The sequence below is a fragment of the Ovis aries genome, chromosome 16 (genome assembly GCF_016772045.2).
Source record: "Ovis aries strain OAR_USU_Benz2616 breed Rambouillet chromosome 16, ARS-UI_Ramb_v3.0, whole genome shotgun sequence".
NCBI lineage: Eukaryota > Metazoa > Chordata > Mammalia > Artiodactyla > Bovidae > Ovis > Ovis aries.
This window is the reverse complement of record NC_056069.1, coordinates 33,333,748-33,358,908: the sequence shown is the minus strand read 5'-3', so window position 1 is coordinate 33,358,908 and position 25,161 is coordinate 33,333,748. Positions and strand designations below refer to the sequence as shown.

At 40.6% G+C, this 25,161-nt stretch overlaps 1 protein-coding gene across 1 annotated transcript in view; it reads right to left on the bottom strand.

Moving 5' to 3' along the window:
* The window catches only part of PLCXD3 (phosphatidylinositol specific phospholipase C X domain containing 3), a 191,254-nt gene that overhangs the window by 40,895 nt on the left and 125,198 nt on the right, over positions 1-25,161 (bottom strand). The gene's annotated exons all lie outside the window — the stretch shown is intronic.

Genomic DNA, 25,161 nt, shown 5'->3' with positions numbered 1-25,161 from the left:
GGACAGTGGTAAAGAATTTGCCTACCAATGCAGGAGACGCAGGTTTGATCCCTGGATCAGGAAGATCCCGTGGAGTAAGACATGGCAACCCACTCGAGTATTCTTGCCTGAACAATCCCATGGTCATAGAAGCCTGGTGGGCTACAGTCCATGGGGTCGCAAAGTCAAACACAACTGAGCATGCCTGCACCGTTTCCTAGATATGGTCTGAGGTCAGTAAGCAATTGGTCCAGAGGTATGACTGACAGTTAATTCATTCAATAAAATAATTTTTAGCATCTTCTATATGCCAGACACCATGGTTGGCACTGGGGACACAAATGTGATCAAAAGAGACAAAAATCCTTTGTGGAGTTTCAATGTTATTAAATAGACAGATAATAAACTGTCATGTAAAATATAGAGTTATAGTGTGCTACAAAACCACTCGTTAAGTAAGTAATTATTCAAGATTCTTCAACTTCTGAGTTTATGCTGGAAACTCAGAGTCAAGGGATGGGTAGAGGCACTTTTCCTCTGGGCTCCAACAAGGCTTTACTTCTTCATTGTGAGTGTTGGTGGCTCTGTATTATCAGCTTGTTTCCCATCTTATCATAATTTGAACTGGTCCATGGGTGGACTATGTTTCTTTTGTCTTTATATATTTAGTGTCTAAAATATGTGCTCCTTCTTATCCTCCTTTTTGCTTCTAGGAAGACATATTTCTTGAGATGCTTTCTGCCAACCTTTGGCTCCTTCTCAGTTTTTCTGCAACTAATTTTCTTCTACCCCAAACTAAAATGTTGGTGATTGTGTTCTACTTCTTTTTTAGAAAATCAAAACCCATCTCTTAAAAAAAAAAACCTTTTAATTTTATATTGTAGTATAGTCAATTGTTGTGAGTTTCACATGGACAGCAAAGGGACTCAGCCATACAGATGCATGTATCCATTCTCCCCCACACTCCCCTTCCATACAGGCTGCCACATAACACAGAGCAGAGTCCCCTGTGCTATACAGTAGGTCCTTGTTGGTTATCCATTTTAAATATAGAAGTGTGTACATGTCAATCCCAACCTCCCTAACTGCCCCTTCCTTTTTGGATTTTCATTCCCTCTCTCAACAATCTCATGAGTCCCATCTGTATGATGGTAACCACTCCAATACCTTTGTAGCCCAGACCTCTCTCTATCCAGGCTGCCTTATGTTCCTCAGGACGTGGGTGTCCTACAAACCACTCAAAGGCCACATAGTTGAAACAAACTATCATCTTTCTTCCCTCAACTTGCTCTACATCCAATGTTTCCAACCTCTGCGAATGGCATTATTAGTGATCCAAGCCAGAAGACTCTGTTTTTATTCTGACTCCCCTAGTTCCTCCCCTCTCCCTATAAAAAGCCAATTGTTCAACTCCTGTAGATTCTACCTCACTAACATCTTTAGAAGGAGAAGGCAATGGCACCCCACTCCAGTACTCTTGCCTGGAAAATCCCATGGGCGGAGGAGCCTGGTAGACTGCAGTCCATGGGGTTGCTAAGAGTTGGACACGACTGAGTGACTTCACTTTCACTTTTCACTTTCATGCATTAGAGAAGGAAATGGCAACCCACTCCAGTGTTCTTGCCTGGAGAATCCCAGGGACGGGGGAGCCTGGTGGGCTGCCATCTATGGGGTTGCAAGAGTCGGACACAACTGAAGTGACTTAGCAGTAGCAGCAGTGTATATATGTCAATTTCAGTCTGCCAATCTGTCCCAGCCTTCTTTTGCTACTTAGTATCCATACATTACTTCCCTGGTGGCTCAGAGGGTAAGAAGTCTGCCTGCAGTGCAGGAGACCTGGGTTCAATCCCTGGGTCGGGAAGATCCCTGGAGAAGGAAATGGCAACCCACTCCAGCATTCTTGCTTGGAGAATTCCATAGACAGAGGATCCTGGCAGGCTACAGTCCATGGGGTCACAAAGAGAGTTGGACACGACTGAGTGACTTCACTTCATCCATAGACTTGTTCTTTACCTCTGTGTCTATATTTCTGCTTTGTGAATAAGATCACACATACCATTTTTCTAGATTCCACATATATGCATTAACATATGACATTTCTTTTTATCTTTCTGATTTACTTCACTCTGTATGACAGACTCTGAGTCCATCCAGGTCTCTGCAAATGATCCAATTTCGTTCCTTTTTATGGCTGAGTAATATTTCACTGTATACAGGTACTACACCTTCTTTATCCATTGCCTCTGTTGATGGATATTTAGGATGCTTCCAAGACATCAGCAGTTATTGAGATACTATTACTATTAACTGAATTTTGGGTCACAACTTTTAACTGTTCCTTCATTAGCTTAAGTGTTAAGCTTCTTATCATTAAGCATATCAACAATTACCAAGTTATGTAGATCCCTGTTTTTAAGAATGAAAATGGCATCTCACTGTAACTCCGTTTACATATAACCCAGTTTACAGAGTATCACATCTGAACAAACCTTTATGTTATTAATGTATTTTTGAAACACAGGCTATAAACCCTTATCAAAACTTCTTGGGGACTCAGCTCCAGAGATAGGAGAAATCTTTTTCCTCTCTCATCTTTCTGCTGATGGGGCCAAAATGGGAACGGCTCAGTAGGCCATGCCATCTGGAGGGTCACATGGTGTTACTGAAAGCTACATGGCAAACAGTGAGAGCTGCATGGGAATATGGAAAATTCATACATCCCAGGGGTTCACATTAGCTCCCTGAATTAGCTGCACAATTACCCCAGTCACACCAAGTTGTCACCAATGGTGACAGAGATCCTAGAATCAACTTAATGAACCATTTTCAGCTTTATTGTAACAACCCTGTGTATGCAGACACGCTTGATGTCTCTCTGGGACCAGCCACATGCTTACTTGCAACAAAATCTGCTAGGTTGGTTTATATATTTAAACAAAGGAAATATGATTAATGACAACAACATGTCTTCCTCAGAATACTGCTTTGTCAACATTATTCAATCAGTCCAACTTATCAGGAGATCCCTGAAGAACAGGTATTTATTCATGTGATTAGTCTTTGCTCCTTGGAATACATCAATATAGATGTCAGAAAAATATTAGAGATTGAATTTTAGAAAACAGTGTTGTCAATTAAAAAATTGTAATTGTCTTATTTTAAGGTGAGCAAAGGGAGTGAAAGTCACTCAGATGTGTCAGAATCTTTGTGACCCCATGGACTGTAGCCCACCAGGCTCCTCTGTCCGTGGGATAAGTTAGCACTGGCCAATTAAAACTTCGTCAGATATTAACTCATTTTTTAAAACACGAAGACTTTGTTTCTGTTTAGAAAATGTAATTCAATTTCTCTTTTATCATATTCTACAGCATCTGACTTCCAAAACTACTCACAAAATATATAATAGTTATTTTAAGCCACTTTAGGGGTACAAAACTGAAAAGGTGTTGTTCCATTTCTGCAAGGACACAATAGATTGTAAAGTTCTACTGGTAATTCTGATGCACAAAATCACTGTTAACACACTGTTAACTGTTCTCAAAATGATTATATCACGATAAAGATAATAATAAATATAGTAGAAATCTATATTCATGTTAGAAACAAAATCCCAAGATATCTCTCACAAATTGGCCACACAACATCTAACAGTTACTGTAAGGAATTGTTATATGTACCCACTTCTATTGAAAAATCCAAATCATCATAATAATCTCTATTACAATAAAGTTCTATCTAAAGTAAACTTACTTAGTCTCAATAATGAAGTCTCTTCCTAGGAAATTAGGCTCTCAAAAAGGCATATTTACTTTTTTAATTTAGAAGAGCACTGTTGGGTGTACTTTGAAAATTGTTGTTAATAATAATAATGAAAGTCAACACTTATTGATCACTCACTGTGTGCCAGGTACTGAGATAAACACCTTAAGTGATTGTCTTATACAATATATGCTTCACAATGGCCCTATGAAACAAGTGTATTTTTTTTTCCATTTTATGGAGAAGGAACTGAGGCTCAGAGAGGTTAAGGAATATTCTGAAGATGATACCATGGTCAAGTGTGGCAGAGTCAGGGCAAGCCCAGCACTGTCTTCAGAGTGAATGCTCTGAGCTACTCCATCTCTACTGGAAACATGAAAGAGATGCCCAATGGAATGAACGTGAGACTCTGCCTCACTCACTCCCAGGAGGGAGAACAAATTAGGGAAGGAAGAAATGAATGGACAGACTACTCTGATCTCCGCTGAAGCCGTATCTCAGGGCTATCAGTTAATTTCCTGCCCTATAATTCTCCACAATTTTACCTACTACAATATAACCCAAAGGTACTAAAGTTAAAATGGACTCTTTCACTTAACTGGCTATCATAACCTTGAACTGATTTCATGATTGTAATATATACAAGGGCTTCACTGGTGGCTCAGTGGTAAAGAATCTGCCTACCAATGCAGGAGATGCAGGTTTGACCCCTGGGTCAGGAAGATGCCCTGGAGAAGGGAATGGCTACCCACGTCAGTATTCTTGCCTGGGAAATCCCATGGACAGTGGAGCCTGGTGGGCTACAGTCCCTTGGGGTTGCAAAGAGTGGACACGACTGAGTGACTAAACACCGCCAACAATATACACAAGGCTCTCACAAATGAAAGTTAAAAACTAGAGATGGAAGTGGGCAGCCATCAAACAGCATAGCACACTTATTTCCACGTTACCATATCTAGTAGTACACTGACCAAAGGGATAACCTTCAGCCCCCTTTCCCTGAAGCCCTGGAAATTTGAAATATTCTGACTAAGAATTAACAACATTCCTTGGAAGTTGTTTTCACTTGTTGGGGAAATGCAAGGACTTTTACATTCTTTGTCATTTAAAAATCCCTGAATTTGGAAGTAGATATAAACATTTCTTCTCTTTCTCTTGCAGTTAGTAAATATGGGATATTTTCACACTATTGCTTTAGATTACTTGTGAAAAGAATTATATAATTTTAGAACTGAATTGGAGACAACTCCACAGGTGGAGGGATGTATGGGAGTAAAAAAAAAAGAAAGATTCTGAAACCAGATAGACATTGACAGGATTGACTTCCTGCTCTGCTTCCCAGGTGGCTCAGATGGTAAAGAATATGCCTGCAATGCAGGAGACCTGGGTTCTATTCCTGGGTCAGGAAGATCCCCTGGAGAAGTACATGGCAATTCACCCCAGCATTCTTGCTTGGAGAATCTCATGGACAGAGGAGCCTGGCAGGCTACAGTCCATGGGGTTGCATAGAGTCGGACACAACTGAGCGACTAACATTCTGCCATAGACATTGTGTAAGGCAAGGTGAGTTGGTTTACTTTGCTGAGTCTCATTTTTTTTTCCACATACAAAATAGAAGTGAAAATATCTGCATCATTCAATTGTTAGGAGGTCTAAAATGAGAATGTGTTTATATGTCTATTGTAGCTACTTAGAATATATTATTTTTTATCTCAATCCCTTTGTTGTACAGTTGAGAATGGAGAATTCTGTTGAGGTCAGAAACTGATATCCTGAAAGCTATAAAAACTTGAACCTAGGTTGATGGATGCAAATTATATTTTTTGCCAATATTATACATTAATTTAACAAAGAATTTGTGGATTGTTTTAAATACAGACATTTTACTTCATTTTTCCTTTCTTGCCGTTTTCCTAGGATACAGCAACTTCTGGTCCACCAAGGATACACATAGCTCATTATAACACTACATAGTCCAGGAAGAAGAAAGTCAGCATAATTCATTTGGCTCATGATCATTCTCTAATAATGAACTATTAGTAACAGGCCATGTCTCTTGACAGTCAGTGTTCATCAGTGTTCAGGAAGAGGGGCATTTCTTCCTCTTTTGGTAATGATTCAAATGGAACTGATGGTTAATATTTAGATACCATCTGATAAGGTTTCCTTTATAAAACACTGTAATACATACAGAGTTGGGAACTGTCACGGTTGCCACAGGCTCAGATTATTGATGCTAGAAGAGAGGACAAAGGTTAGCAATGGTTCTCTGCACAAGATCAGGAAACTGAAGGCAGGTACAATCAACTGCTTCAGTTTATTCAGTGTCAGTGCTGGGTTGAGAAACCAGGTAAACACCTGCTTCTGATTTAGCTTAGCACTTACTACACTCTGTTGAAATTAACTGTTCCTATTAGAATGTCTAATTGAAATGTCTATTACAATGTCTCCCTATTAGAAACTAACCACCCTGAGAATCAGTGAGGGTCTGCATTGTACTCAATTTGAAGTTCAGGCACTTAGCACAGACTCAGTAATAAAAGTTCTATAAATATCTATTGTTTAAGTGACACAGATAATAATAAATATATTTAAGGAAAGACTTTTCTTTTTCAAAAATCAAGAACATTTTCTCTTAAGCTTTTTCTATGAAGTAGGACTCTAGAGTAGTGGGATTTTCTTTTTATAACAAACACCCCCAAACGTACAGGCTGAAAGTGAGCCATCATTCAGAATTGTTACCTGTGGAGATGATTGTTCACTGAACCCATCAGTGGCAGGATGACTCAAAAGCTCTTTATGACTCCTCTATTGAGATTGCCTTCAGGGTGTGTTCACAGGCACATTAGAAAAATCAATCTCATTACTGTTCCACTTGTATTTTGTCTCCAAATAGCATTCATCTGTTTTGCTCACCCACCTTATTTACTTGGCTCTGAATAAGTTTAGGCTGCTTCTAAAACCAATTCACCTGGAAAGGATCAAGATTTACCCCTCGCTAAAACTGTTCTTAAAATTGCTTCAGGATCACTTGGATGGATGAATATATTCCCAGGGTGACTAATCTGAAAGCAGCAGAGACTAAAGATGAATAAATTTTGGCATATTCATTTACACAAAAAATAAATCATACAACTAAATATTTTATGTTTCCTTAAACCCTTGGCAGTTGGTATCATCTATCTAACAAGGAAAGAAATTGAGTGCCAGGAAAAGTGATTGTCACAAGACCTTCTTTGTGCTGGTTTCTCTAGGCCAGTGGTTTCCAACCAGAGGGATTTTTTTCTCACACATGGCCCTAGAGTGTGAATATTTGCAATATCTGAAGACAATTTTGACTGTAATGATGGGAGGAAGGAGGAAGTGCTACCGGCATTCAGCAGGTGATGCCAGGGATGCCCCTGAACATCCTATGGTGCATAGAAAAGCCCCCCCAAACAAAGAATTATCCTGCCCAAAATGTTAACCATGCTGAAGCTGAGGAACCCTGATCTAGGCTGAGAATTTTGACTCCTTGGCTCTTCGGGAGCCTTTGCTAGTATCGTTACTAATATGAAGGGGAGACACAGATGCAGACAACAAACTTATGGCTAGCAGCGGGTAAGCGGAGGGAAGGGATAAACTGAGAGCTGGGATCGACACACACACACTACTATATTTAAAATAGAGAACTAATAAGGACCTACTCTATAGCACAGGGAACTCTACTGAATATTTTGTAATAGTCTATATGAGAAAAGAATCTAAAAACAAGGAATGGATATACATATAACAGATTCACTTAGCTGTATCCCTGAAATTAACACAACATTGTAAATCAACTACACTCCAATAAAAAACTTTAAAAAAAAGTATCCCCATGTCCCCATGTTTCCCTAAATAAAAGCATGCACGTGAATTTTTCTTTGGTGATGAAAGAATAATTTTTTTCCATGCTGTTTTGCCACTTGAAAATTTCTCTCTGCCTTCAGCTCCTTTACCAAAGAGTACTAAATTGTCAGAGAGGTTGCCTGGAGATGTATTTGGCATCTTAAAAGTCTAATTGGCAGGAAAATTAAAGCAACTTAAAATGTGTGCGCTCTTCAGAGAGATGTGCTATTCCCACCCTATATTATTAGATCTCAGAGACAGCTGGGGCAAGAGCAGCTGGGACTTCTTACTTTGCCATTTCATCAAGTTACTATAAAATTGTCCCCTCTCACTGCAAAACTGAGAAGGAAGACAGGAAAAAAACAGGGCAAAGGCCATCCACACTTGGCAAAAGTTTGCTTCACAGCTGTCTTTTGGGAGTCCCAAAGGTGGTTTCCCTTTTGTCTATTCAATAAGTGAAGGAATGCACTTTGTTGGATATGTACTTTTGAAAATAAATTATCTGTCTTGGCATAGGCATTATACAGGACAGAATGTCAAGCCTAAAAGCATTTTTTTTCCACTTCAGGTTTTTAAATGAAAACATGTAACATGTAGTTATCAAATTTTCAGAGGACTTGATGAATTTTATGGTCAAAAGAGAAATCTTCCAAAACCAAAAATAAATGAATGGGACCAAATGAAACTAGTAGGCATTTACACAGCAAAGGAAACCAGAAATAAGATGAAAAGACAACCCTCAGAATGAGAGAGATTGTTTGCAAATGAAGCAACTGACAAAGGATTGATCTCCAAAATATACAAACAGTTCACGTAGCTCAATATCTAAAAAACAAACCACTCAATTAAACAATGGGCAGAAGACCTAAACAGACATTTCTCCAAAGAAGACATATAGATAGCCAACATACACATGAAACGATGTTCAACATATCACTAATTATTTGAGAGATGCAAATCAAAACTACAATGAGGTATCACTTCATGCCAATCAGAATAACCATCATCAAAAAATCTATAAACAGCAAATGCTGGAAATGGAGTGGAGAAAAGGGAACCTGGATGCATTGTTGGTGGGAATGCAAATTGATACAGCCACTCTGGAGAACAGTAAGGAGGTTCCTTAAAAAACCCAAACTAGAACTACCATATGACCCAACAATCCCATTACTGGGCATATACTGAGAGAAAATTATAATTCAAAAATGCACAAGCACCCAGTGTTCATTGTACCACTATTTACAATAGTCAGGACATAGAAGTAACCTAAATGTCCATCAACAGAGGAACGGATAAAGAAGATGTAGTACATATATCGGAGAAGGCGATGGAACCCCACTCCAGTACTCTTGCCTAGAAAATCCCATGGATGGAGGAGCCTGGTGGGCTGCAGTCCATGGGGTAGCTAAGAGTTGGACACGACTGAACGACTTCACTTTCACTTTTCACTTTCCTGCATTGGAGAAGGAAATGGCAACCCACTCCAGTGTTCTTGCCTGGAGAATCCCAGGGACGGGGGAGCCTGGTGGGCTGCTGTCTATGGGGTCGCACAGAGTCGGACATGACTGAAGCAGCAGCAGCAGTAGCAGTAGTACATATATACAATGAACTATTACTCAGCCATGAAAAGGAACAAAATCCTGTCATTTACAGAGATGTGGATGGAGCTACAGATTGTCATACAGAGTGAAGTAAGTCAGAAAGAGAAAAACAGTGTATATTAACATACATGTATGGAATCTAGAAAAATGCTATAGATGATATTATTTGCAAAGCAGAAATAAGGACAGAGATATAAAGAACAAATGTATGAATACCAAAGGGTAAGTGGGCTTGGGATAGATTGGAAGATTGGGATTGACATGTATACATTACTATGTGTGAAACAGACAATTCCTGAGAACCTACCATATAGAACAAGGAGCTCTGCTTAGTGCTCTGTGGTGACCTAAATGGGCAGGAAGTCCAAAACAGGGGATAAATGTGTGCATATATATGATTCTCTTTGATGTACAACAGAAACTAACACGACATTGTAAAGCAACTATATTCCCTTAAAAATTCGTAAAAAAGAGAACCATTTCACCTAATGTTTTGCTTTCCTCCCTCCCTCACTTAAGCAATTGTCATTTACACCAGTGAGAACACAAAGTGTTGACTGTCTGCTGCTGGATCTTTCAAACCTCCATGAAACTCTCACTCATTGGCCCAATCTGAACTTTATTGTCTACAAGCAGTCCCCAAACCAAGCACAATTTTCTACCTTAGAAGAGATGCTTTTTACTATTTTCAGCGGTCTGTGACTGGACCACTGAATCCACATGGACCCATGACTGGATCTACAGAAGTAGATCACATTTAAATAGAGAAAATAGATGTGCTCTTTATATTTGAGCAAAACATGACAATGGTTTGAGGAAAGGTAAAGGGTAGGAAAGGCCAGGGTACTATTGTCCTGAGATATTAGATAAGTCACTTTTGCCGTTTTTCCTTTCTTTGAGTGCCAACAGCGTGTGATGTCTACAAGTCAAAATGTTAATACTCTGTGGCAATCTGTCTTGTGCCATTCTCTAACTGTGCCTCATATAAATCTCACATCCCGAGAAGACTGCCCTGCAAATCAAGGACAAGAATCAAGAGGAAAGTGTTTTGACTCTACACTATGCCTCTCCTGCCCCCACTCCAAGCCCACAGCATGGTCTTGTTATATTCTTGTTGCTGAGGTACTGGCTGACTCAATAAATGGATGGATTCTTATGCTGGGGGGAAATGCTTTGGTTGATTTTTAAAAAAAATTTTTTTTTAAAGGAATTGCATAAATAACATCCTAGTCACCAACTGGTTATACTACTTTTTCCCCTCTCCACCTCACCATGTATAAATTTTATCTGAATTTTTAGCAAGGATTGCAAAAGGAAAACCCCCCTAAATGTCACAGAGATAAGTCATGCACTTTTGAGGAAGAAAAAAACTTTCCCAAGTACAACCACCAAAGAAATCCCTCAAGAAAAACACTAAAGAAGATACAAGATCTAGAGCAAGCTAAAAGAATGTAAATGCTCATTCTGAGGCAATCATGAAACCAGGTAAGAAAGTTCCACGTTGGGCATTTAAGCACTTTTTTTCTCTACCCTCAATTGGAAAACAAAGAAAAACTGGATGTAGAACTCTTCCTTTCTGAGATGTGGTACGTATATACAATGGAATACTACTCAGTCATAAAAAAGAATGAAATAATGCCATTTGCAGTAATATGGATAGGGCTAGAGATTATCACACTAAGTGAAGTAAGTCAGAAAGACAAATACCATACGATTATCACTTATATGTGGAATCTAAAATATGATACAGTCGGACTTATCTATGAAACAGAAACAGACTCGTAGGCATAGAGAACAGGTTGTGGTTGCCAAGGGGGAGGGAGCTGGAGGAGGGGTGGATTCGGAGTTTGGGAGTAGCAGATATTGGGATTATTCATTCTAATAATAAACAACATTTATTGTTTGAATGAATAAACAATAAGGTTCTACTGTATAGCACAGGGAACTTTATTAATATCCTCTGATAAACCATGATGGAAAAGAATATTTAAAAAGAATGTATGTATATACATTGGAGAAGGCAATGGCACCCCACTCCAGTACTCTTGCCTGGAAAATCCCATGGATGGAGGAGCCTGGTAGGCTGCAGTCCATGGGGTCGCTAAGAGTCAGACACGACTGAGTGACTTCACTTTCATTTTCATGCATTGGAGAAGGAAATGGCAACCCACTCCAGTGTTCTTGCCTGGAGAATCCTAGGGACAGGGGAGCCTGGTGGGAGGCCGTCTATGGGGTCGCACAGAGTCGGACACGACTGAAGTGACTTAGCAGCAGCAGCAGCATGTATATACATGTATAACTGATTCACTTTATTGTACAGCAGAAATTAACAAAACATTGTAAACAACTATACTTCGATTAAAAAAAAAAAAACTTCCTGCATGAGCAGGAGTAAAGCAATGTATTCTCATAGAGGCTGGGAGAAGACTACATTTCTACTTACTTTAAGTACTTCTCTCTTTTCAACATATGTACACGTTCTAGGTCTAAAGCTGTCCACCTAGTGTCAGTTGGAGCAGTATACAGTAACTCCTTGAAACAGCCTTTATATGCAGAGCTCATGGCATAGAAACATCAAGATGCCCCTGAAAATGGTTTATGGCTTTAAGGAGTCTCTCAGTCTTTATCAGATTCAAGAATTTGTGGCCATATCTATTTGGAAGCTGCTTGGACACATCATTGAAGTACAACACAGTAGTCAATGAGTTGTGTGTGCTTGAAAGGTGTGAAATTTCAGCTCACCAATAAATTCATGCCATGTCAAAGCATGCAACTATGCACGAGGTAGCCTGCTCTGCCTGTGAAGAGCAATAAGAGTCAAGTTCATTAAATAACCCCCTTAACTGCTCACCAATAAATTTAAAACTGAGGCAGGAATAGCACTAATTTTCCTGGCTATTTTCTAGCAACAGATCCACTATGTCTTTCCTGAAGCCACATATGGTCTTTGTTAACAGATTGAACTTAGATTGAACTATGCTCTTGACGAAGTTTCCCTACAGTCTATTCATGACAAAGTAATTATTACAAATATTTTATTTGGAGAAATGGGAAATGTAAATTAAACCCTTCCAAAATGAATCCCAAAGATCTGAAAGATGTATTTTCATTAATCACTTTTTGCGGCATTATGGTATTAGTTATTTCCATGACTGATTCATTTTTGAACCTGAGCTAAATCATAAGAGCAATAGCTTTTCTGTTTAGTATTCTAGATAAGCGGCAGTTATTTGGCGAATTTGCTCAGTTTTACATTGACCAAATCTTCACATACATTTCCAAAGGGCAGCCTGTGATTTTAGCATCTACTAATGAAATCACACATTACAATCTCACCTCCACATACTGCTCCTTCAGGATAGGATGCCACAGTTCCAGAAACGACTTGTAAGCTTCTTTTCTTTTAACAGCTGAGGCCACAGGGAAATAAGTGATGAGTGGGTGGGAGGAAGGAATATTTTAAAGCCAAAATTCAAGCTATATTTATGATTTCTGGGGAAAAAAAGTCAATTATGATAGGAAAGTCTGTAGCTAGTCCTATCTAATTATTTTTAGTACTTTAAGTTAATTAGAAATAGGTTATAATGCCAGACATATAGGGCAAGAGCCAGAAGATTTGCACTTCATATAATAAAGCCAAAATTAGTGTCTTTAGTTGATTTGTGTAGTATTTTCTTCTGAAGTCCTCCCAGGCCAGATAAACTGAGAAAATTTCATATATCCAACTTTTTAAAAATTGCTGTTATATTGAAAAGATTATGAAAGAAAACATTTTGTCAATTGAATATAAGTTAAAAGCTGAAATGTCATTGCCTAGAGTGATGTTAGCAAGTTATTAGAGATTATTTAACAATTTTGTTAGGGGGAGCCCACTTCTAGCAGGGAAGATTTGGCTTATATCATCTCACTTAAATAAGCACTTATACTTGTTGGAATCACTCTTGGCAATTAATAGATCAGTCATCCAAAGCTACACTGAAGACAGTGACTGCAGCCATGAAATTAAAAGATGCTTGTTCCTTGGAAGAAAAGCTATGACGAACCTAGACAGTGTATTAAAAAGCAGAGACATTACTTTGCCGACAAAGGTCCATATAGTTAAAGTTATGGTTTTTCGAGTGGTCATGTACTGATGTAAGAGATGGACAACAAAAAAGGCTGAGTGCTGAAGAACTAATGCTTTCAAACTGTGCTGCTGGAGAAGAGTCTTGAGAGTCCCCTGACTGCAAGGAGATCAAACCAATCAATCCTAAAGAAAAATCAACCCTGAATACTCATTGGAAGGACTGATGCTGAAGCTAAAGCTCCAGTACTTTGGCCACCTGATGCAAAGGACCAACTCAATGGAAAAGCGCCTGATGGTGGGAAAGATTGAGGGTAGGAGGAGAAGGGGTCAATAGAGAATGAGATGGTTGGATGCCATCATCAACTCAATGGACATGAATTTGAGCAGACTCCAGGAGATGGTAAAGGACAGGGAAGCATGGCATGCTACAGGTCACAGGGTTGCAGAGAGAAGGCAGGAATGAGCAACTGAACAACAACAACATCCAAAGCTCTGTCTTCCAAGTACACCCAACACAAACAAGCCTTCAGGGGCACTCATTCAACCAAGACTGATAAAAATATAGCTCCCCCTGCCAAAAAGAGCAAGACAAATATTCAGTTGAAAATATGACTGTTGGCCACCTCACCTTCTGCTTCTTTCTTCCCTGAATAAGTTGTAATACCTTGAGGAAGAAGTTGGAATGTTCACCAATATCAAAGAATCAGCAATTCCCTTTACAAAATGCTGTGTGCTCACATTTCTTTTCCAGTCTCAATCCCTCTGGCCTCTACCACCTGGGATTCCTTATACTCATCATCAGTCATTTCCAATCCCTGTCCAAACAGATAGGCAGAAACCTAAGCCAGGGAGAATGCTGATTTTCAGTATGACTCAATCTGATAAGCTTGCATTTCAACAGACAAACCTTGGGCTAGTTTTTCACCAGCTCTTTGATTTGTCTCATTGTCAAAATGGTCTAGGAATCTGCACAGATACAGTCTCAGCTGTTTTAATGAGAAAAAGAACAACAACAAAAAGCACATATAAAGCCTAATTCACATCAGAGGTTTTTGAACCAAATGGAAATAAGTGCACTCAAAGGGGGCAAATGAAAAGAAATTTAAAAGCAAGTCCTGACATTGGGAAGCCGACCTGACTTTCACAACAAGGTCATGTTCTCTTTCTGTTAGACATACTCTCCCAGAATACCAATCCCAGGCAAGATTACTCAAGATCATGAGAAAGTCAGATAAAAAAGATATTTTGTAATTTTGTCTTAACACAGAAACATCACTCACAAAATATGAAACATTGACCTCTCTAGACTAAAACAAACTACTCTGACTTCTTTACCAGTTTATCCTCACTCTAGCCCTATAGATAAGACATATTGAGATAGCTAATTATAGACTTGTTCTGACAGCTTCCAACCTAGCGAGGACTTCTGCTTCCTTTAAACCTTCCCTCAAGTCACCAGCAAGTCCTTCCTACCCTCTCTTACTGAGATGCTCATGGTTTCCACGGTGTGTGTCTTGCCTAAGGCATCATCAGCTCAATGGACATGTCTCAGAATGTGGTACAGATATGGTCCATTTTAATTCTTGAATCAGAAACCTCTTACTTGCTCAGCTGCTTGATGGTTCACATCACAGCTCTTTTCAAGTCCCAAACAAGCCTCCCCTCCCCTTAGTTGCTGGCTGAATGGCCACCCTATTGTGCCTTGACCTGGCTGACTAAACATCCCTGCTGCCTGGACATTTCGTCTTTATTCCTTCTATCCCCATTCACCCCCCTGCTCTTACCTCTTTATGAGTGCCAGCTATACATTAGGTTAGTTTTTCTTTAGATATTAAACTCCAGCAACTCCATCTAAGAAAACAGAGCTCCAGAGAGATTTATTAGAGTGAAAAGTGAAGTCATTCAGTCATGTCCGACTCTTTGTGACCCCACAGACTGTAGCCTACCAGGTTCCTCAGTCTGTGGAATTTTCAAGACAAGAGTACTGGAGTGGGTTGCCATTTCCTTCTCCAGGGGAGAAGGGATCCCAACCCAGGGATTGAAACTGGGTCTCCCACATTGTAGGCAGACGCTTTACCTTCTGAGCCACCAGGGAAGCCTAGAGTGAGTAGACCTCTATCCTAAGCTGTGTTTTTTAGAAAAGTATGTTTCTTTTTTTCTCTCTCTCTCGCACACACATACACACACACACACACTCAGCTGGCACTCTCTCCACACACACACAGACACACACAAACACACACACACATACTCAGCAGGCACTGAATGGGTATCTGACTTCTCAATAGCTTGGCAATTCTCTCTAGCCTTTGGCTCTCCTGCTACAGATAATGAAAGGTACCTATCTACATTTGCTGTACTTTAATCTTCCAGCATCAGCAGAATGAAGGAGAGCAAAAGCTTTTACGTGCATTCCTGCTTCAAAAACTCTTGGGTCAAAGTTGTTAAGAAAGAGTTATAGACAGCCCTCCCTCTTTCCATACCCCAGCATGACCTGGGCAAAAATCACTCTTCTGTCACAGAGCCTCGTGGTTGGAAGCTGTTATAGAGACTTTTTTTTTTTTTTCACTTTTTGAAATCAGGGCTGGAGAGGCTATTGGGTTGCAAAGAGCCATGATGTTAAGATGTTAATTGGTGCTGAAATGTTAATTGGTTTTGGTGAAAAAGACACTGAGTCTGGAAGGCTTCTTCCATGAGGTGTGCTTTAGAGCCCAGGGGAACAAAGAATCCCTCCCAGGAGCCTTTGCCTGTTTTTGAAGCACAATCATCCATGACGTAGGAGAGAAGGGAGAGAATAGCAGAGGACCATTATTTGGATCACGATGGAAGTTGAGTGCCGAAGAACCAATGCTTTCAAATTGTGGGTCTGGAGAAGACTCTTGAGAGTTCACTGGACTGCAGGGATATTGAACCAGTCAACCCTAAAGTAAATCAACCCTTAATATTCACTGGAAGGGCTGATGCTGAAGCTGAAGTTCCAGTACTTTGGCCACCTGATGCAAAGTGCTAACTCTTTGGAAAAGACTCTGATGCTGGGAAAGATTGAAGGCAAAAGGAGAAGGGAGTGACAGAAGATGAGATGGTTAGATAGCATCACTGACTAAATGTACATGAATCTGAGCAAACTCCAGGAGATGGTGGAAGACAGAGGAGCCTGATGTGCCACAGTCCATGGGGTGGCAAGGAGTCTGATATGACTTAGTGACTGAACAACAAATACAACAATTATTTGGAAACTGGTGATGGGCAGCTCTACCTTAGTGATAGGACAAGAAAATTTGAACTTAGAGGAGTCATAGCTTAGATTTAAGGAAGAAATACTTGAGCCTGGGGTGGGGAGGAACTGATAGCTAAATCTTGGAGTTGACTCTCTTTTAAGATTGCTTAAAACCAAGTGCCTCTGTGGGTGGGGACAGTTGAGGCACACCTTGTCTGCAAACAAGAGCAGTGTTACTCAAAGTGAGCCTCATGTGTTAGAAATGAAACTCTTTGAGCACCAGACTCATGAATCATAACCTCAGAGGGTGGCATAGCACTGCTCAGTTTGCCAAGCCCTGAGCTAGAAGAAAATTTGCTTTCTGGAGCTTCCTTCTGATTTACAAGCCAGATTCCTTCTTCTAGTGATTCTAGTCCCCCCCCCCCGCCCCACACACACACCCCTTACCTGTCTTAAACCAATTATCTTTTGATAGGCACTTGGACTGTTTCCTTGCCTTGCTTTTATAAATAGTGCTGCTATGAACACAAGTCTATCTTTGCGAATTAAAGTTTTTTCAAAAGACCAGATTCTGATTTGATCCCAGCACTAGCTCACACCACCGTCTGAACAAATTATTTAGCCTTTTTGACCTTTAGTTTTCTAAATTGAAAATTGGGGATATCATCTGTTGAATAAATGAAGCTTCTAATAAATATATGTTGAAAAATGAAACATGATACCAGCATCTTGTAAACAATGATTATTCTAATACTGATTTTACATAATGTCCTTGATATTCTTTCTCCTTAGGCATATGTAGCCTGAGAAGGCAGCTTTCCCTTTTACAGAATAGACTGATAATATATCTGTTCTACCAATGCTCTGAGCATCGAAGAATTGATGCTTTTGAGCTGTGGTGCTGAAGAAGACTCTTGAGAGTCCCTTGGACTGCAAGGAGATCCAACCAGTCAATTCTAAAGGAAATCAACCCTGAATATTCATTGCAAGGACTAATGCTGAAGCTGAAGCTCCAATACTTGGGCCACCTGATGCAAAGAGCCGACTTTTTAGGAAAGACTGATGCTGGGAAAGATTGAAGGCAGGAGGAGAAGGGAACAACAGAGGATGAGACGGTTGGATGGCATCACTGACTCCATGGACATGAGTCTGAGTTCACTCCAGGAGTTGGTGATGGACATGGAGTCCTGGAGTGCTGCAGTCCATGGGGTCACAAAGAATCAGACACAACCGAGTGACTGAACAACAACTAATGTTCTGACATACTGGGCCACGTGGTCTGGAGGTGGACCCAGAAAGCTGTTCTTCATAAAGACTAATGTCACCTGTAGCAGCTTTTGAACCATTCCGATTCCCATTCCCTCAGTGATGTGTTTCTTTGCTCCTCAGAACTACTATGTTGAGTGGTGCTACAAGGGAACAGCTTCTCAGAGACCAGCCCATACCTGCTGAGTCCAGGTACTGACAAGGTAAATCAAGCAGCAGGAGTGTTCTCTGGGGAGCTGTTGTGAGCTGGGGTGTCTCCGCTGAATGGAAAAAAAGTCCCTTGTGCTTGCGTAGCAGAAAGAGAGAGGGCCCCTTAAAGGTGAGCATCCCAGGCCCAGCCTCTGGCCCCTCCATTCAAGGCCCCAGAGCACTGTGGTATGTTGGGAACGGTGCAGGCTGAAGGCTGGTTGGCTCTTCCATGTTGTTTCCTGCAGCTTGCTGGTCACTGACCCATCCTGGTCTTCCTGTCCATTTTCTGCCCGCATTCCTCCCTGAGGTGTAGAGGGCGGAACTCTGTCTGCAAGCTAGGAGACCTGGATTATGATTCCATTTTTGCCAACAGCTCTGTGACCTTGGGCTACATTTTAGCATTCCTCCAGCCTCAGTTTCCTTACTAAATGGAAAACAGTCAAATGAGCAATAGGCATAAAGCAAGGAGGATAGAGCCAGGTCACCTCAAAGTTCCCTTCCTTTTTATTATTCAACAGCAGCACATCCCTGGGGGACCCCCGGCAGCATGCTATCTTGAGGCAAAGCCTACACTTAATATCTGCTCTTTCATAGCCTTGCCCACTCCACTTCCAGTATACTTTACCTTTCCAACACCTCAGATCTGACTCTGCCCTCCAAGATGACAAATGATGTACTATGTGCACTCACTACTAAGAAATGTGAATCTCACTTAATTTATAGAAGCAAGCATGCGACTTGGAGTCAGACCCAAAAAATAATCCTGCCTTTGCTAAACTAATATGGGACTTTGAGCAAAGTTCTAGGCATTTCTCAGGCTGCGTTTTCCATCTCTAATGGATGTGATGCCTACTTCCTAAGGCTGCAGGGGAGATGAAATGGATACAATTTGTGTAAAACACTTAGCACAGTGCCTGGCACAGAAAGAAGGCTCAACAAATGTAGTTGCCTTCCTCTCCTCCACTGGATGAAAGTGGAGCTTATTAAAACGTATCCACATCCTTCTGCCTTACCTTCAAGGCAATGACTGTGATCATGAGAAAAAATGTGCAGGGCAATTAGTATTAAACAGGTGTGTGTCTGTGTGTGTGTGTTTAGTCACTGAGTTGTGTCTGACTCTTGTGACCTCATGGACTGTAGCCCGTTAGGCTCCTCTGTCCATGGGATTTCCCAGGCAAGAATACTGGCTCAGGTTGCCATTTCTTTCCTTCTTTCCAGTGCATCTTCCTGATTTAGGGATCGAACCTGCATCTCCTGCATTGGCAGGCAGACTCATTACCACTGAGCCACCATCAGTTCAGTTCACTTCAGTCACACAATTGTGTCCAACTCTTTGCAACCCCATGAATCGCAGCACGCCAGGCCTCCCTGTCCATCACCAACTCCTGGAGTTCACTCAAACTCACATCCATCAAGTCAGTGATGGCATCCAGCCATCTCATCCTCTGTTGTCCCCTTCTCCTCCTGCCCCCAACCCCTCTCAGCATCAGAATCTTTTCCAATGAGTCAACTCTTCGCATCAGGTGGCCAAAGTACTGGAACTTCAGCTTTAGCATCATTCCTTCCAAAGAACATCCAGGGCTGATCTCCTTTAGAATGGACTGGTTGGATCTCCCTGCAGTCCAAGGGACTCTCAGGAGTCTTCTCCAACACCACAGTTCAAAAGCATCAATTCTTTGGTGCTCAGCTTTCTTCACAGTCCAACTCTCACATCCATACATGACCACTGGAAAAACCATAGCCTTGACTGAGCCAGCATAAAGAGTACTTAATAAATTGTCATTACTATTACTGTTACCTTCATCATCATCGTCTAAATTGTTGACTTGTATAAACACTGTCTAAATTAATCCAGCATCAATTTACTTACAAAAATGCACTGCTCCTTAAATATTCTGACAGGTGGTCTAATGAATTTTTTTAACTAAAAAACCTATGATTTAATAAACTACCACAAATTAGAGAAGGACTTGACTCAAGTTATGCACCTTCTTTTTAAGAAGGTGTGAATTCCGTGGGGGTGAGGTGCAAAAGCTGGTGTTTGAAAAATAAATTAAAAATAGGTCTTTAAGAAATTAAAATCTGTGTCTTTTGGCATTACTAAAATGTAGAAAACGCATCTGCAGTATTTGGAACCGGTGGCCAGATTGAAAGTTACGGTACCTAAATCCAAGCTGGATTTAGTTTCCCTGAAAGCCACCCACATCTTAAAACACTGTTTTCTAAATTCATGTGCTCAGAGTTTTGTTAACCCAAATATTACACATAATGAAAAATTATAGAGAAACCTGTCAGGTGCAGAAATGTAGGGTTTTAGAACTCAGAAAGATCTTGGAGATAATTGAATTCAAACTCCAAAGTTTACAAATGAAAATACACCAAGGTCCAGAGAAGTCTTAACATTGCCTAGAGACTTCCTCTTTAGTGGCAAAGGACTTTCTGAATGAGCAGCTTTGGCACAATAGCAAAAGATAAGTACAGAAAAAGTCTTTTTTATGGGCTTCATCACTTAGTGAGAAGAGAAAGGAAACGTTCTGGGAGAGTCAAGTGTTCTTTCACTGTTTCAGGAGTAAGTCACCTTTGCAAGGCATCATCCGAGGACCGACAGTGATATTTCCCTATAGAAAATGAGAGTGTCAGTTGCTCAGTCATGTCAGACTGTGAACCCATAGACTGTAGCCCACCAGGCTCCTCTGTCCATGGAATTCTCCAGGCAAGAATACTGGAGTGAGCAGCCATTCCCTTCTCCAGGGGATCTTCCCAACCAGAGATCGAACCCAGGTCTCCTGCACTGCAGGCAGATTCTTTACTGTCTGAGTCACCAGGGAAGCTCCATCCTAGGCATACCCAGAAAGCTGAAATATGTCCAAACCAATCTAACCCTCTGGATATCACATTAACACCATAGGCAAACACAGGCTTTGCGATTGGTTTAAAAAGAAAGTCTTTGAGTACTGAGACAAACTCCGCTGAGAATGCTTATAGCACAAGTATTAAGGTCAGGTTCAGACATGTTCACAAATCATTCGCAAGTCATATGCATAATTCTAGAGACAAAAGGTTGACTCTACCTATAGAGTCATTTCTACTTTTTAAATTCTTTTTCTACTCCCTCTTTCACTGATTTGCTGTTGTTGCTGTTTAAACACTAAGTTGTGCTGACTCTTGTGACCCTGTGGACTGTAGCCCACCAGGCTACTGTCTGTGTGATTTCCCAGGCAAGAATACTGGAGTAGGTAGTCATTTCCTTCTCCAGGGGTCTTCCCAACCCAGGGACCACTGAGCCAACAGGGAAGCCCCCTTTTTACTGATGTGCCTGTTGCATGCTAAGTTGCTTCAGTCAGGTCTGACTCTTTGCAATACTATGGACTGTAGCCCTCCAAGGCTCCTCTGTTCATGGGATTCTCCAGGCAACAGTACTGGGGTGGGTTGCCATGCCCTTCTCCAGGGGATCTTTCTAACCCAGGGATGGAACCCACCTCTCTTACATCTACCTGCAGGTGGATTCTTTACCACTAGCACTACCCGGGGAAGCTCCCTTTTTACTGAAACAGCCCTACTATTCCAGATATATATGCCAGAGGCAAATGAGAAGTTCTGAATCAGAGCAGATGGCTGAGGACATTCTGTCTAAATTAATTCCATGGGGTGTTAATAAGTGTTATCTGGAAAAAAAATTAAGTGCTTGGAAAAAATTGTATTAGTTAAATTTAAATAGGATTATTCATTAAAATACTGGCTAGTGCCTTTTATATGCTAATATGCACTGTGATTCTTTGGGGAGAGTTGTGTAGATATACATTAATATTTTCAATACTCTCCTAACTTTTCTTTTTTTTTTTTGTCACCTAAACCATTTTTTTTAATCTCCTAACTTTTCTAATCTTTATTCTATAAATCCTATTTTGTTAATGCTCTACTAGAGCATATGTAACCAGAAAGCAGCTCAATTTGTAACTTGTAAAATCCTACAATGCATGAAAGTCCATAAGAGAGAAAAACGAAAGTCATTTGTTCCTTGAGTAGATTTTCTTTCTCGACTTCCCAAAGACTATTCCTTACACAAGTATGGAATCAGGGTGTGGTTCCTGGCCAAATGCAAAGTAGGCAAATTGTATGGAAAAGTGTTTTCCTAAGCATAGACTGAAACAGCAGAAGGTAAAGCAGGAAGAGAAGATTCCTTTCAGGCCCAATATGTAAATGTTGGAAGTACAGGTTTTTTTTTTCTTAATTACAGTTGCAGCAAGAATGAAGAAAATTAAAGTCAGTCACCCTCTCCTGCCCCTTACCCACCTCTAGTGGGGATTTCTTAAAATCTTGGGGCCCTATGGGGCTCTAAGTTTGAAAACAACACATTCGTCTATGTATATAACGCCCTCATTTTTAAATAGGTAAGATAAGTGGTAAGTTGTTATTTATGAGAACAATTACTTTTTATAGAAGGTGATTCTATTAAAGAAAGTCTTCTTGTTCTGATGAACACATTGATGACTAACTGAATGTAGGCTTAGGGCCAGGGAGAGAGGTGGATAGTTTGGTGGCAATCTAGAGGCGAGTGTAGTGTCTCCACTGCAATTTAGGGGTAAGGGGAGAAAACAGGTGAGAAAAGGATAAGGAGAAGATTCTTCAGAGGACTTGAGTCTAGGGTGAAAAGTGGTACAGATGTCATCAAAAGATATTCCAGGTCAGGAGATTCGCAATTCCAGATGAATCTGAAGTTCAACTTTAAATCATCTACATTATGATTATAAAACCTCCCTTGTCTGCTCAGATCCTTAGTAAAGTCTGAATAAACCATTATATGGAAATTAATCAAAAGCAAGTTTCACATCTCAGGTTATAGAGGGTGGAACATGGACAGGCCACATTGGACAATCAATTCTTAAAATGACATAAATCCAGTAGAGCAAAGGTTCATTCTATATGAATGGAAGAAATGTAGGCATCAGCAGAAATTTTAGGGAAGGCTTTACACTTGCATACAGTGTACAGTGAAGGGTTGGGAATCTTATTTGTATCGAAGGAATAAGGAGATCCTAGCAAATATCTGAATAACAGAAGGAAGTTATAATTATGTATGGAGGAATTTTTCCTCTCCAAGGTCCTGTGCCTGTCATTGCCAAAAAATATAATATTTCCCCAAAACATTTACCTACATTCCTAATGATCAACTGGCCATCTCTACTTGGATGTCTTCCTAGTGCTTTAAATTTAGCATGGGGATTCCTAGGTGGCGCAGTGGTAAAAAAAAATCCGCCTGCCAATGCAGGAGACACAAGAGACGTGGGTTCGTTCCCTAAGTTGGGAAGATCCCCTGGAAAAAGAGATGACAACCCATTCCAGTATTTTTACCTGAAAGATTCCATGAACAAGGAGCCCATGGGTGGGCTACAATCCATGGGATCCCTAAGAGTTGGACACAACTGAGGGACTGAGCAAACAAATTTAACATAATCCTGATTGGATCTTCTTCATGTTTCTACCAAGTCCCTGTATCTTTGGTTTTTGCCTCTGTGAATGCATCCATCACTCATTCCACTTCTCTTTTCTCTCATTCACACCACATAGCTAAATAGTCATTCTAACTTTTGCTGCGGCATACTGTCCCCTTCTCCATTTTCTTACTTCCTCACGTGAGCTTCCATATGATTGCTAAACAGTTCCACACACTTCTTAACTGCTTAGTCTCTCCATTCCATTCACCCTCCCATGCTTCACCTATTATCCACTGCAAACGCAGACCTAGTCAAGTTACCCCATTGTTAAATATCATTTTCTAGCTCCCCATGGCTCATAGGATGACATTCCCTGTAGCCTGCCTAAAAGTCTTCATACAAATCTGTTCCTGCCCCATTACTAATTTCACCTGCCATTTCCCACCATCTAGCATTTTCACCTCTAAAGGCCATCCATAGCATTTCCACTTCTCAGCCTTTTCATTTTCTTGTCTTTCCCTGCAAGACCTTGAGCAAAACATTCATTCTCTGTCTCCTTACCATAATTCAAAATACCAATTAAAAGTTAAAAGCTGTGATAGGAACCGTGTTTGCTTTTGAATGTTTGCCTTGTTTAATACTTTAACTCAAAAGAATAAGCAATATGTACAATGATACATGTGTATTGGGGAATGAGTTACAGACGTCTTTAGTGATTGCTAATTGTGGCTCACAGATGACCACTGCCCTACAGGTGTGTCTGGGCTTGACCAGTGGAATGCCTACTCTCTGGAGATTGTTGCTTTGGATAAAGTGTAAAGACATAGAACACAACTTGGGAAAAATGGGGTTTGAGTCTTTGGTTCACTATTCATTGTCCAAGTGGCTTTAGGCAAAACATTTCATGTCTCTGAAGTTTAATTTTTATCTGTAATATAGTATCTACTTTCCAGGATTATTAGGTAGGTCAAATGGAATCAGGTATGTGAAAATACTCTGAAAACAGTAGAGAAAGAGCTTTGTTATCTATATAATGCTAAGCACATATGAAAAGATAACTAGATATGGAGTCAAAATGCCTAATGTGGGAATTCCCTGGATGAGCCAGTGGTTAGGTTTCTACACTTCCACTGCAAGGGGTCCAGGTTCGATCTCTGGTTGGGTAACTAAACCCCAGCAAGCCACGTGGTGCAGCAAAAGCAAAAACAAAAATCCATGTTTCTGTGGGTTGATCTATGTCCTACAAATGACATGGTGTTATTGTTGTTGATTAGTTGCTAAACTGTGTCCGACTCTTTGCAACCCCATGGACTGTAGCCCACCAGCTTCTGCCTCCTCTGTCCCTGGGATTTCCTAGGCAAGAATACTGGAATGTGTTGCCATTTCCTTCTCCAGGGATCCAACCTGCATCTCCTGCACTGCAGGTGGATTCTTTACTGCTGAGCTACCAGGAAAGCCCACAAAGTGACATATTGAAGTCCTAATTCCTAGCATCTGTTAAGTGTAAACTTATTTGAAAATAGGACATTTACAGATGTAATTAAGTTAGGATGAAGTCACTAGGGCAGGCCCTAGTCCAATATGACTAGTGTCCTTATAAGAAGAGATGACAGAGAAACAGGGAAGAATATCATATAAAGATGGAGGCAGAGATGGGAGTGATGCATCTGTAAGCTAAGGACCACAAGGGATGCCAACTATCACTAGAAGTTAGGGGAGTGGCATGGGAAAGATTCTCCCACAGAGCCCTCAGAAGGAGCCAGCCTGCTGCCACCTTGA